This window comes from Mobula hypostoma, chromosome 10, assembly GCF_963921235.1.
Source record: "Mobula hypostoma chromosome 10, sMobHyp1.1, whole genome shotgun sequence".
NCBI classification, from domain to species: domain Eukaryota; kingdom Metazoa; phylum Chordata; class Chondrichthyes; order Myliobatiformes; family Myliobatidae; genus Mobula; species Mobula hypostoma.
In genome coordinates, this window is record NC_086106.1 from 87,391,831 (window position 1) to 87,406,746 (window position 14,916).

At 38.4% G+C, this 14,916-nt stretch overlaps 1 protein-coding gene across 1 annotated transcript in view; it reads right to left on the minus strand.

Moving 5' to 3' along the window:
- Nucleotides 1-14,916, minus strand: part of zgc:152774 (uncharacterized protein LOC553526 homolog) — a 152,191-nt gene that overhangs the window by 8,517 nt on the left and 128,758 nt on the right. The gene's annotated exons all lie outside the window — the stretch shown is intronic.

A 14,916-nucleotide genomic window follows, 5' to 3' on the forward strand; every position in this document is an offset into this window, starting at 1 on the left:
AATCATCAAACAAGAAAACTAATTTTTTTTCCGCCTGCACAGAGGCATTCAAACTACCTGCTGGGTGCCCTCGGCACTTTCTGTTTTATTTTAGATTACCAGCTTCTGCAATATTCTGATACTTAATTTAGTGGGTTCCAATTTCACTGCCATCAGAAGTCTGAAAACTTGGCAAAGTAGCCTTTCTAAGACAGCATTTGATTGATATGAGTATTTGACTCTCCAAATTTAAAGTAAAGAGATTGCCCATTTTCTCCAGATGTGACAAGTCTAGGTTCTAAGTCTTAAAATAAATGCAAACATGTAATGTAATGGGAATTGGGAAGGTACACTTTCCTGTTGACGAGAGAAATTTTTCTGGCACTGACTCTTGCGCAAGTCATCCCAAGTGTACATCCCAACTCGCCAAAATATAGTAACAATCAAGAGCAGGTGTAGGCTACTCATTCCCTCAACTTGCTTCACAAGCAGCCATACTTGATGTGTACACATAGCCAGTAATTATCTTAAGGTTAACTGAACATAGAATGATCACTGTCGACTGTACTTTTATGCCCACGTGATTAAGCATGCACTTTCTGGCAAAATGTAAAAAGAACACAGAAAACAGAAACAAAGTCTGGCTCCTTGTTACTGTTAAGCTATTCAGGTAATAGTTAATCTTTCAGCTTCCTTGTCCTAACTCTGTATCCCTTGATTCCTATAGTATCCAAATATATGTTGATCTCTGTCTAAGGCGGAAAATCACTTTTTACCCCTTGGAACCAAATATACCAATCTCCACATGCACAAAGTACTAATTGAACCTGAGATCTTCCAGTTTTCTATGGGGCTGCTCTATTTCATTTACCCACCTGAGCTATATAAAGTAAGACTGGAAACTTGAAATTGTAACCTTTTAAGAACCAAAGTGGTTAAAATGTTAAAATGGTGGTTAAAACTTTCTAAAAATGTTTTCATTAAATTTGATTTTCTAGGGAATGCTGGAGTACAACATACAAAGAAGCAAACTAAATTAATGTTCCTGTTATCCAAATTAAAAAGATATAAAATCATTCTAAAATCTGTTATTTCATGCACATTGTGCAGATATTCTACCAATGCCACAGAGGATCATTTGAAATAATCTAGTTTAACTGTATGTTAGTCTAATGAATAACATAATTTCTATGGGTATGAAACTCAATGTTGCAGTGCTAGAAGTGAATGTTGGACAACATCAAAGCAAGGTGAAAGAAGACTTAAAGCTGCAGAATTGTAGTTTTTGAGAATGATGAAAATATCATGGAAGGACAGAGTAACAAATGAGGTGATGTTGTAAAAAGCCAAACTAAGAAGACAGCAGATATCAACAATCAGGAAACGGCTGGAATCTCTGGGACATGTACTAAGGAAAGAGAAGCTCGAACATCTCGCAGTGACGGGAAAGACTGATGGAAGAAAAAGTCACAGTCAAAAGTCGCATAAGATTCATAAGTTACATTAAGGGATGGACAGGCAAAGGTTTTGAAGAATTTATTAGAACTTCTCATATTAAAGACAGTTGAAAGACCATGAATGCCCAGGTCACACAACATGGCACATAAGGGTAATGATGATGATGATGAATGTATTACATGTAACATTCCTATGCGTGGCAAATTTAAGCAGTTGTTAATCTCTAAATAACTTAACAATAGTTAAAAGGTGCAATAGAAGAAATACATGATAGCATTAAAGAAATTAAACTCCACATTTATTCATTCAGTATTATCAATACAAATTACTGCAAGCTCGAGGTAATATTTCTCTGAATGTAACACTAAAAGGAAGTTTTGTTACAATAATTACCCCTTGTAATAGAAGTTTGCTGTATTTCAGTTTTTAAACTTTGTGATGTAACATTTTGCAATATATAATAACAATCAACTAATTCCCTTCATATGTATCTAAATCTACAGCATATTTGAAAATAATATATGAAGAAATACAGAGTTCATGCATTACACCTACCTGTGATGAACCACAGCACTTAACTGAGGCGTTAAGATGTTGTTGGAGAAGAGAACAAGCACTCATTCAATCACAGAATTACCCTCACACACTAATACTACAAATGTTAATCAAAGGCAATGACTATGAGATTTCAACTCAGTGGTAACTTCAATAAGCAATGTGGCTTCCGTATAACCAACCCGCAATGCTTGGGTTAATTTTAGTTCACTAGAAATCTTCCTAGTTTGAACTAACATGTTCAAAAGCAAAGATGTCAATGGTGTTGCAATAATATAACTGGAAGTCTGACAAGAATAAAGTTTTGTTTTACATCCTGTTCTATCTCATTCTTTATTAGTCACAAAAAGTGTGGGTTAGGCAAAATCACCATACTTCATTTTTGCAGATTAGTCTGAAAATTTAACTAGTCTGTTCTGAATAAAGATCATCATGATTAGAAAGAAGAGAGGAGGTATGGACAGGAGAGGGCACAAGGAGAGGGAGGTGCTTCCGAACACAGTTTTCATATTCTAGTTTGTAATTCCTTCACTAGTCCTTAAAATACATCACAACTCCTCTGCATTTCTTTATGGGCAGCACTTAAAGATGTCTTGAAAACAAAATGACTCATCACCAACCTTTACAGAGTCAAACAACTCCTATTCTGAAAATCTAGTTACTGTAAAGCTGGAAAGTATTTTTCATCAAGCATGTTAAATCATTGCATTGTAATTTAGTCCAACACTTGTATTTGGATTGACCCAAATTGGAGGTTTAAACGATATTGATGATGCACATTAAGGGAAGTATAATTTCAATTATATGTAATTAAATTAGATATAAATAGGTGAAGTGAGTGGGTATGGGGTCTAGCAGATAGAGTATAACACAGGTAAATGCAAGATCATCCAATTTGGAAGGAAAAACAGAAGATATAATGGCTTTGGAAGCAGCTCAGAGGAGATACACCAGGTTAATTTCAGAGATGGTGGTGGTGGGGGGGGGGTGCGGGTAGCCTATGCAGAGAGAATGAGTGGCCTGGGACTGTATTCACTGTAATTCAAAAGAATGGAAGGGGATCTTATGAAAGGGAGGACACTGTAGTTGTTTCCATTGGTAGGTGAGATAACAAATCAGGAAAAAAGATTTAGGACGGAGATGGGATCCTCTGCTTTTCCCAGAGAATAGTGAATCTATGGAATTCTTTGCCCAGAAAAACAGTAGAGGCTACCTCATTAAATATGGTTAAGACACAGACAGATTTTTGCATAGCATGGGAATTAAGGGTTCTGGGGAAAAAGGTAGGTAGGAAAAGCTGTATCTATGGCCAGATCAGCCATTACCTTAACAAATTAGCAGAGTGGCCTCGATGCATCAGATTGCTAACTTCTGCTCCTATTTCTTATGTTCTTAATAAGGTCTTATCTCTTTGTCAGAGTAGTTAGGTCCTCAAACATTTTCACATGTGAATAAAGAATGTAACAAGATGTTCAAGAATTCAGCCCAATCCAGTACACTTTTCTATGGGATGTCACAATATGATGATGGCAAGGATATTTCTCCTTTCACAGATACCCTCAAACCTTTCCTAGGCATAGATCAGATAACTCTCTACAGAGTACCAATCAATGCTGTGACACAAGTACTAGCTGGAGAATTGCGTTTAGTACTTTAGGGGTAACAAAATGCAGTCTACACTATTCACAGCCTCGGGAAAGCAGCCAGCGAAATCAAAAACTCCTTTCACTCTGGTCAGTCTCCCTTTTCTCCCCTTCCATTAGTCAGAAGATACAAAAGCATAGAAACACACACCATCATGGTCAAGGGCAGCTTCTATCCAGCTATTATCAAACTCTTGTAGGTTAAAGATGAATTCATGACCCTACAGTCTACCTCAATGTCTACCTACACTGGACTTCCTCTGGAAATGTAAATGCAGCATTATTATCTGCATCCTGATAATTTTCCCTTGCACTACCTCAATGTACTTATGTTTTGAAATTATCTGCATGGATGGCCAGGCAAAACTAAGTTTTTCCGTTGTATCGTGGTATATGTTACAATAATAAACCAATTACAATTACAATTCTTCAATCTTCTTTAATTAATATTGTAATTTTATCACAGTATATGTTATTTGGATCTATTTCAAATCATTATCCAAAACAGAATCAGCGTGCACAATCTCATAGGGTTCATTTAGGACCTAAATAACCAAAATCAAGTTGCAATCCACTTGTACATTGCCTTTGTAAAAGAATTTTTTTATAGATCTATAAGCAAGCAGCAAACACCAGAAGCTTCTCAGTCACAGAATGAACATAACATGTTTCACAATTTTTCTCATTGTTCATTCGTATCTTAGCAACATGGGAGTCAGTAAGGAAGCTTACTGGTAAAAATGAGTTAACATTCTTAATGCAATTTTAATTTTAAAGCATGCCACAGTGGTTAGGAATCTCCAACAGAGGAGAGGTTCTCTCTAAACATGCAAGGCAGCAGTAGCATAGACAGGGGTGGTCAATGGTTAGAGGGAGTAGACTAAAGGAGGAATGATAAGATCATTCGGAAGAGGTTAACATCACCATCGTCCCCACACAGCTATTCACAGTGTGGAGTGAGGACTTAAAGTTCAGAACTGAAAGCAGACCTTTTAAGTGGCAAAGCATCCTGAGCGATAACTGGACTGAGAACTCCAAACGGGAAGAAAGGGGCAGGAGACAAGACACCTCTCTAATCTTGCCTGTAAATTCAAAATGCTAGGGTTTAACAAGTAACAAAAGAATTCACAAAGAATTTAGAAAACAATGCTACAGATATGAAAAAAGGAAACAGAGTACAAGAAAACAAATTGACAGCAAAATTCACACTAATTCAAGGAGAAAGACAGAAATACAAGGTACATCATTAAAATCACAAGCATAAATGTAAGGACATAAGCAGAAATTAACGGAAGAAAATACAGCAAGAGAAATCTCACAGCATTTGAGGATTATTACAGCATTATTTAAAATTCCACTGATTAATTGAAAAATGCTCAGTATTTGCTGATTTTCAGTTAAATTTCCTTCCACACTTCTGTTTTGTAATATTTTTAATCCAAAGATTGCTGTGCAATTCTCAAAGGCTGAGCATAATTACTAACAATTATTATAACCATTTCTGAAAACATAAAGTATTCCATTCTCATTAACAGCCATGTGCTTTTATGAGGCATGAAGCTCTACACTTCAGGAAGAAAGCAGTAAGAAAGTTATGTGAGAATTCTGAAGGTGTTAAGTTTTTTCAATGACCTCATTTATTAAATAAATATTTTAGATCTATATTTATTTGAAATTTAACAACATTTAGAATAATTTAAATTTCACTAATGTACAAAATATCCCAAGGTAGAAGCAGCATACTCAGATATAATCTGACAACAAGCCAAAAAAGAAATTGGATGCGGTTGCCTAGAAATTAGACCAATTTTTGCATGTTTTTATGCATAAATTAAACATAATAATCACTTTGCATCTGTTCTGAAATACCTGCCCTCATCTCTTATTGAAGTCTTGACTAATGAGAAATTGGACTGAACACTTCATTTTCTGATTCACCCTAACACATGTTTGACTTCCCTGTATTATTTCCAGCACGAGGACATCTTTAATAAGTGCAGCTCAGGTTACTTACTTAAAGTCTGTAAATGGATCAAAAAGGTACATCCTATCACTATCAGAAAAAAGTTGAAATAAAAAATTGAGTACAACAATGCATAACTTGGTGTTCTGTGCTGGAACATTATCTTTATATGTAAAAAAAAATCCATGAAAATTTAAGCTGCCTTCTGTAAAGATAAATTCAACAGTGAACTCTTAACTGCAATTAGTAGAAGCCAAATCAAAGGTCTTATCATGGGCATTTGGAGGCACCTATGACCAGAGGTTGAACCTGTCCCATATAATCTGGAAAGGGTGGGGGGGGCAGGGGCAGAGCCATATACTATTATCTGCCACTATCTCTACTTTTCTACATCTTCACAAACCCCGCCCCCCAACCCACACCATTATTTGTTCTGTCTCATCTCTCAGTTGCATGAAAGCAAACAATTTAAAAGCAATAACCCATTTCCAGTGGATTAGCAAGTGAACGCCACAATACCACTAAGAAAGCAGTTGGCATCTGAGAAGCATGCAATTCAGGTTTCATAGCTCTTAAGGGAAGCAAACTTTGATAACAATATTTTAAAACAAGGATATCTCAATTTGGTAATTTTTATTTTCTTCTGATTTGGATCAATGTTGTACACAGCCCTTATTTAGTGCACCAAAAAGCTTGAATTCCAATATTTCTGACTGAAACGTATCAGATTATTAAGGGATTGGACACGCTAGAGGCAGGAAACATGTTCCCGATGTTGGAGGAGTCCAGAACCAGAGGCCAGAGTTTAAGAATAAGGGGTAGACAATTGAGAACGGAATTGAGGAAAACTTTTTCACACAGAGGGTTGTGGCTCTGTGAAATGCTCTGCCTCAGAAGGCAGTGGAGGCCAATTCTCTGGATTCTTTCAAAAAAGAGTTAGATAGAGCTCTTAAAGATAGCGGAGTGAAGGGATATAGGGAGAAGGCAGGAAAAGGGTACTGATTGTGGATGATCAGCCATGATCACAGTGAATGGTGGTGCTGGCTCGAAGGGCTGAATGGCCTACTTCTGCACCTACTGTCTATTGTCAATATCTAGGCAAGAGTTGCAATGGATAAGGAAAAAGGAGGATGTTTAAGGAAACAATGCAAATAGATGCTATAGGAAAAATCTATATTATAGCTTTATTCACTGTCAAGACCAGCATGTATTTCCTCTCCCGAAGTGCACTTTGGAAGGTGGTAGTAAGCCTCTTTGAACTGTGGTACACCTTCTTGTGAATGTACTGCCATAATGCTACAGCCAGAATTTCAGAAATTAGAATATGTGACATTGAAGATCTAGTTACATAATCAAGTCAAGATGATGTGCGACTTGATGGTGGCCCTGCAGGTAGATATGTTCCAATGTGTTCGCTATCCTTGTTATTCCTAGTGGTAGAGGTTGTAGAGATGGAACAATCTGCCAGAATAGCCAACGGCCTAGTAACTCCCACGCATTTTGTTGGTGATGCACAGTGTAGGAACTGGATGCCAGTGGTATAGGGAATGAACACTTTGGGTAGCTAGTGGATACCTTCAAGATTTGTACTGGAGAGTGCTGAACTTCTTGAGTTTTACTGATGTTGTGCTCAATCACACAAATGCAGAGAATGTCATTATGTTCCTGAACTATGACTTTGTAGATGTCAGAAGGTTTTAGTATATCAGGAGGCAAATCAGACTCTAACCTGCTCTTGTAGCTGTGGTACTTATGTCACTAAAAATAAAAGTCAAAAACCTGCAGATGCTGCAAATCTGTCAGCAGTCCATCTGAGTTTCTGTCCAAAAGGATGTTGATAGCGGAGTCGAGGTGAAGGTAATGCTATTTGAACTTCCAGTGTACAAAGTTACACTCTCATTTGCTGCAGATGGTTAATGTTCAGCAGCTTTTTTTGGCTTGCATGTTACTCCCTATGTATCAGCTCATGTCTAAAAGTAGTCTCAGTTTGGTGTGTGTAGGTATGGACTGATTCTGGTCTAAAAGTAGTCTCACTTTGCGATGTGTGGACAAGGACTGATTCTTGTTTGAAAGTAGTCTTGGTTTGCTTAGCTGCAAATAGAATTGAACATTGTCCAAACACTACCTCTCACCTTATGATGAAAATAAGATTATTGATCTAAAGCCACACCCTTGAGAAACTTCTGCAATGGGTTAGAATGACTGATCTCCAAATAATGGAGTCCCTTCTCTATAATGTCCATTAATTTCTGTTCTACAGGGGTCCTTGATGCCATTTTCAATGAAATGCTGCCATTTATTCACCAACAAAATGCGTGGGAGTTACTAGGCCGTTGGCTATTCTGGCAGATTGTTCCAGTCATTGCTGCCAGTCATTCTCAACTCACCTCTGGAATTCAGTTCCACAGTCTCTTTGGACCAAAGCAGCAATGAGGCCTGAGCTCAGCACTCCCAATTGCACCCAAATGTTGCATTGCTGGGGAGGTTATTAGTGAACTAGTGCCAACTGGTAGCACTGTTAGATGATAGCTTCCCTTCCTTTGCTTATGGTTGAGAGGAGAATGAAGACAGTAGTTAGATTAGTTGCTTTCTTTTCTTTTTAAATCTTTTTATTGAGTAAGTATACAAAAAAGGTAAGCCATATAAACATTAATACAATGTTAAAGTATAATAAAATTCCAAAAGGTATCAATACCAAAAAAAAATACTACAAACAATGTAATTTAAACATAAGAAACCAAGATAACATAATAGTATACTAAATTTTATATATATCAATGGAAAAAAAGAAAAAAAAACCCCAAAAAAAACCCACCGTGCAACTAACTAAAAGCAAGGCAAAGCAATGGGCTAACATGAAACCAAACAGAGTTAAACTTAAAATCACGTCCTCAATCCCGACCTCCATTAAAAACAGTGAAAAAAAAAACAAGAAGGGTAAATATTACATTAAATGAAAATATCGAATAAAAGGTCCCCAAATCTGTTCAAATTTAAATGAAGAATCATAAAGGTTACTTCTAATTTTCTCCAAATTCAAACATAAAATCGTCTGAGAAAACCAAAAAAAGGTAGTTGGAGCATTAAGCTCTTTCCAATGTTGTAAAATACATCTTTTCGCCATTAAAGTAAGAAATGCAATCATTCTACGGGCTGAAGGGGAAAGATTACTAGAAATTTTAGGTAGTCCAAAGATAGCAGTAATAGGGTGAGGAGAGATATCTATATTTAATACCTTAGAAATAATATTAAAAATATCTCTCCAAAAAGTTTCCAAAGTAGGGCAAGACCAAAACATATGAGTTAAAGAGGCTATCTGCCCCGAACATCTATCACAGAAAGGATTAATATGCGAGTAAAAACGCGCTAACTTATCTTTGGACATATGTGCTCTATGAACCACTTTAAATTGAATTAGGGAATGTTTAGCACAAATAGAGGAAGTATTAACTAATTATAAAATCTGCCCCCAATCATCCACAGAAATGGTAAGCCCCAATTCCTGTTCCCAATCTACCCTAATCTTATCAAATGGAACTTTCCTAAGTTTCATAATAATATTATAAATCATAGCCGATGCACCTTTCTGACATGGATTGAGATTAATTATCGAATCTAAAATATATGTAGGAGGAAGCATTGGAAAGGAAGAAAGTATAGTACTTAGGAAATTTCTAACTTGTAAATATCTAAAAAAATGTATTCTTGATAAGTTATATTTATTAGATAATTGTTCAAAAGACATAAGGGAACCATCTAAAAATAAATCCAAAAACCGTAAAATACCCTTAGTCTTCCAAGTTTGAAAAGCGCGATCCGTAAAAGAGGGAGGAAAAAATATGTTACCTAAAATAGGAATCGCTAACCCGAATTGATTAAGATCAAAAAATTTTCTGAATTGAAACCAAATGCGCAAAGCATATTTAACTATCGGGTTAGAGACCTGCTTAAGGCGTTTCGAATCAAAAGGGAGAGAGGAGCCTAAAATAGAGCCAAGTGTATAACCCTGAACAGATTGTAATTCCAATGCTACCCATTTAGGAATAGATAGTATGTCCTGGTCAAGTAACCAAAATTTCATATGTCGAATATTAATAGCCCAATAATAGAATCTAAAGTTAGGTAATGCTAAACCTCCATCTCTCTTAGCTTTCTGTAAATGTATTTTACCCAGTCTCGGATTCTTATTCTGCCAAATAAATGAAGAAATTTTAGAGTCAACTTTATCAAAGAAAGATTTTGGAACGAAAATTGGTAATGCCTGAAACACATATAAAAATTTTGGCAAAAAAAACATCTTAACTGCATTAATACGACCAATCAAAGTTAAATATAAGGGAAACCATTTAGATGAAAGTTGAGTAATATGGTCTATTAATGGTAAAAAGTTAGTCTTAAATAAATCTTTGATTAGTTGCTTTCATTGTGCTTGTTTTTTGTGAAGAGCACACAAATGGCAATTTTCCATACTGTTGGACAATTGCCAGATATTAACATAGAAGGATGTACAGAGATGTGATATAGCTAATTCTAAAGGTCAGGCCTTGTATACTAGTTAAGACATTGTATACAATGTTCTCAGCTATTTTTCCATGTCATATGGAGAGAATCAAAATTTCTACTGTAGTGAGTATCTCAGGAGGAAGCCAAGGATCAGCTAGTTTGCACTTCTGGCTGATCACATTTCAGCCTTGTATCTTGTACTCATATGCTGGGCCCATCCCCTGTTCTTGAAGCATCCTTCTTCTGTTATGTGTTACACTGTCCATCAACATTCTAGACTAGATGTGACGCAACTAGAGAACTTTGATCTGACCTATTGATTTTGTAGTTGTTTAACTCTTTTGATTGCATTCTATTTTTGCTGGTTAGCATATGCACAGTTCTGCACTGTAGATTCATTCAGCTGACATCACATAATGTTTAGAACAGCTGGTGCTGCTTCTTTTACATTCTTCATTGAACCAAGGTTGATTCCATGATTGGACAGAACTGGTAATGCGAAGGATATGAGGTCACAGATTGTGCTGGAGTTCACTCCTGCTAAAGGTTACGTGTCCAATTCTGATCTGCCAAATACTCAACAAGTCTGTAGTTTCAAGCACGGTGATGGAGTATGTGTGCAGTGTGAAGATGGATTTTGACTCCACAAAATGTTTGATGGTCATTTCTCCCAATACAGCTGCCAGAAGCAGATTGGTGAGGAAAAGTTAAGTAGGTTTATATCTCGTATTGGTTACCTCACGACCTGTTGCAAACACAACTGTCTATATCAATGCTGGTGTTTCCCACTTCTGCTGGTGAAGTTTGAAGAATCTCAAACACAATACATTCAGCTCCCTTGCTTCTTACTTATGCTGTTCAATATGGAGGACCAAATTCAAATTTAATGTCAGTTCAACAGTATGCATGTGAACTGCTAAACAACGTTCCTCTGGACCAAGGTGCACAACACTAGGTACAACTCACATACAACACATAAAGTAACATATGAACATGAGCAAGTTTGCAGATGCTGGAAATCAAAATAACACACATAAATTAATGTCACACATTAAAAAGTAAACAGTACAATACTGGTACTTCATATGTCGTGAGACCTGGGTGGTGGCAGGGAGTTCAGTAGTCTCTCGGCTGGGGGAAGAAGCTATTTTCCATCCTAACAGTCCTTGTCCTAATGCTGCATACTGTACCTCCAGTCTGATGGTGGGGGTCAGAGGTTGTTAGACAGATGGGAGGAATCATTGACAATGCTAGAAGCACTATGTACTTAAGTATCTCAGATGGGTGGAAAGAGACTCTGATGATCCTCTTGGCAGTCCTCACAATCCTTTGTAAGATCTTGTGGACAGATGCTTTGGAATTCCCGTGCCAGACAGTGATGCAGGCATTTGTGCCCTGTAAAAGTTGGTTAAATGGACACAGGATGAGGGAAACCTTGCTTGCCTGAGTCTCCGCAGGGAGTGAAGACACCAGTGCTCAGTGTGATAACACAGATTGACTGTGGCTCTTCTGTCAAAAAGTCTAAGATCCAATTACAGAGAGGTGCTGAGGCCCACTGAGGACAGCTTGCCCAAAAACTTCTGAAAGATGATCATATTAAATGCTGAGCTGAAGTCAATAAACAGCATCCTGGCACATGAGGCACCATCTTCCAGGATGGACAGAGTGGAGGGCATTATCATCAGTAAACCAATTTAAACAATAAGCAAGAAGATGAGATTTAATGTGGCCCATAACCAGCCACTCGAAGCACTTCATTTTTGTTGAGATCAGTGTCATTAAACAGCAGTCATTAAGGCAGGTCCTGTCACCCTCTTGGGCACCGCGATAATGGTGGTTACCTTGAAGCCTGCGGGGACAGTGAACTGTTCCAGAGAAATGTTAAAGATGTCTGTTAGAACCTCTGTTAACAGAGCTGCACAGTACTGGCAACTGACCAGGTACAGTGACATGCAAACGTTTGGGCACTCCTGGTCAAAATTTCTGTTACTGTGAATAGCGAAGTGAGTAAAAGATGAACTGATTTCCAAAAGGCATAAAGTTAAAGATGACACATTTCCTTAATATTTTAAGCAAGAAAACTTTTTTTATTTCTATCTTTTACAGTTTCAAAATAACAAAAAAGGAAAAGGGGCCTAAGCAAAAGTTTGGGCACCCTGCATGGCAGTACTTAGTAACACCCCCTTTGACAAGTATCACAGCTTGCAAATGCTTTTTGTAGCCAGCTAAGAGTTTTTCAACTCTTGTTTGGGGGATTTTTGCCCATTCTTCCTTGCAAAAGGCTTCTCGTTCTGCATGCACTGCTCTTTTGAGGTCTATCCACAGATTCTCAATGATGTTTAGGTCGGGGGACCGTGAGGGCCATGGCAAAACCTTCAGCTTGCGCCTCTTGAGGTAGTCCATTGTGGATTTTGAGGTGTGTTTAGGATCATTATCCTGTTGAAGAAGCCATCCTCTTTTCATCTTCAGCTTTTTTTCACAGATGGTGTGATGCTTGCTTCCAGAATTTGCTGGTATTTAATTGAATTCATTCTTCCCTCTACCAGTAAATGTTCCCCGTGCCACTGGCTGCAACACAAGCCCAAAGCATGATCGATCCACCCCTGTGTTTAACAGTTGGAGATGGGTTCTTTTCATGAAATTCTGCACCCTTTTTTTCCCAAACATACCTTTGCTTATTGCGGCCAAAAAGTTCAATTCAAAAAGTTCAAAGGAACATCTAAACAAGCCTCACACATCAAAGTTGCTGGTGAACGCAGCAGGCCAGGCAGCATCTATAGGAAGAGGTACAGTCAACGTTTCAGGCTGAGACCCTTCGTCAGGACTAACTGAAGAAAGAGCGAGTAAGAGATTTAAAAGTGGGAGGGGGAGATCCAAAATGATAGAAGACAGGAGGGGGAGGGATGGAGCCAAGAGCTGGACAGGTGATTGGGGGGGAAAAAGCCCAGAGGATGGGCAAGGAGTATAGTCAGAGGGACAGAGGGAGAAAAAAGAGAGAGAGAGAGAGAGAGAAAGAATGTGTGTATATAAATGACGGATGGGGTACGAGGGGGAGGTGGGGCATTAGCGGAAGTTAGAGAAGTCAATGTTCATGCCATCAGGTTGGAGGCTACCCAGACGGAATATAAGGTGTTGTTCCTCCAACTTGAGTGTGGCTTCATCTTTACAGTACAGGAGGACGTGGATAGACATGTCAGAATGGGAATGGAATGTGGAATTAAAATGTGTGATCCTGCTTTCTCTGGCGGACAGAGCATAGGTGTTCAGCAAAACAATCTCCCAGTCTGCGTCGGGTCTCGCCAATATATAGAAGGCCACATCGGGAGCATCTGACGCAGTATATCACCCCAGCCGACTCACAGGTGAAGTGTCGCCTCACCTGGAAGGACTGTCTGGGGCCCTGAATGGTGGTAAGGGAGGAAGTGTAAGGGCATGTATAGCACTTGTTCCGCTTACAAGGATAAGTGCCAGGAGGGAGATCAGTGGGGAGGGATGGGGGGGGGGACGAATGGACAAGGGATGCAGTTTGGATACAAGTCCTGTGGACTGATGAAGTTAAAATAGAACTTTTTGGCCGCAATGAGCAAAGGTATGTTTGGATAAGAAAGGGTAGCCACCTCGCTGAACGTTTTCCAGTCCGTGTTTTCAAAACAGTCCCACAATGCTGAGGTTGGACTTTCTGGCCAAATTTGTCTAACTGGTTTGATCAGAGGTCTGTATGCAGGAATTAGCAAAACAACTAAGTGGTCAGAGTATCCAAAGTGGGGGTTATAGGATGACACAAGCTACTCCCTCCTGCCTGTAAGGGACAGTACAACCATTATTGCTGGTTTGCACAGCCAGAGTACAGAGCATACAGAGGAAATGTCTGCAAGATACGATTGTTTGACTATGTCAGGGTATTCTTGACTAGTCTAAAGGTAGCCCTCTTAATTTTTGTATTTGATGTTCATGATACAGGACCTTACAAAGGCCAGTGAGGTTAGGAGAGACTTTGCTATGTCTGAATTCTGTGTCTGGAACAATGTCAGATGCTCTGACTAGGCTATTTTTTTCTCTGCTTGGTTGTAACATTAATAGTACAACTAAGTGGCTTTCTAGATCACCTCAAAGTCAATTACATAAGCTAGGCCAGGCAAAAGTAGTGATTTTTTTAAGCAACACACATAAAAGTTGCTGGTGAACGCAGCAGGCCAGGCAGAATCTCCAGGAAGAGGTACATTTGATGCTTATTAGCTCTTCTTTCAGTTAGTCCTGACGAAGGGTCTTGGCCTGAAACGTTGACTGTACCTCTTCCTAGAGATGCTGCCTGGCCTGCTGTGTTCACCAGTAACTTTTATGTGTGTTGCTTGAAATTCCAGCATCTGCAGATTTCCTCGTGTTTGGATTTTTTTTTAAGTTAGTCAGCCAGATGACAATTTCCAACAATCCAGGAGATTTAGTTATTATCACTGTTGAGATGAACTGTTGTTTAACTAAATTTGAGATAACTAATTAAATTTGATTTCTACAGCTGCTATGGTGAGATTGCTCCTCATTATTTGAAAGATCATCGTTGAGAGCTTAACATTGAAAGATACACATTGTATCAAAAGGAACAGGCAGGCAGGCAGAGGGGGTGAGGTGGATTTGTTGGTAAAAAATGAAATCAAATTCTCAGAAAGAGGTGACATCGGTTTGGAAGACGTGGAATCCTTGTGGGTAGAGTTAAGAAACTACAAGGATAAAAAGACCTTGATGAGAGTTACATACAGACTTCCAAACAGTAGCCAGGATGTGGGCTACAAATTACAATGGGAAAAGGAAAAGGCATGT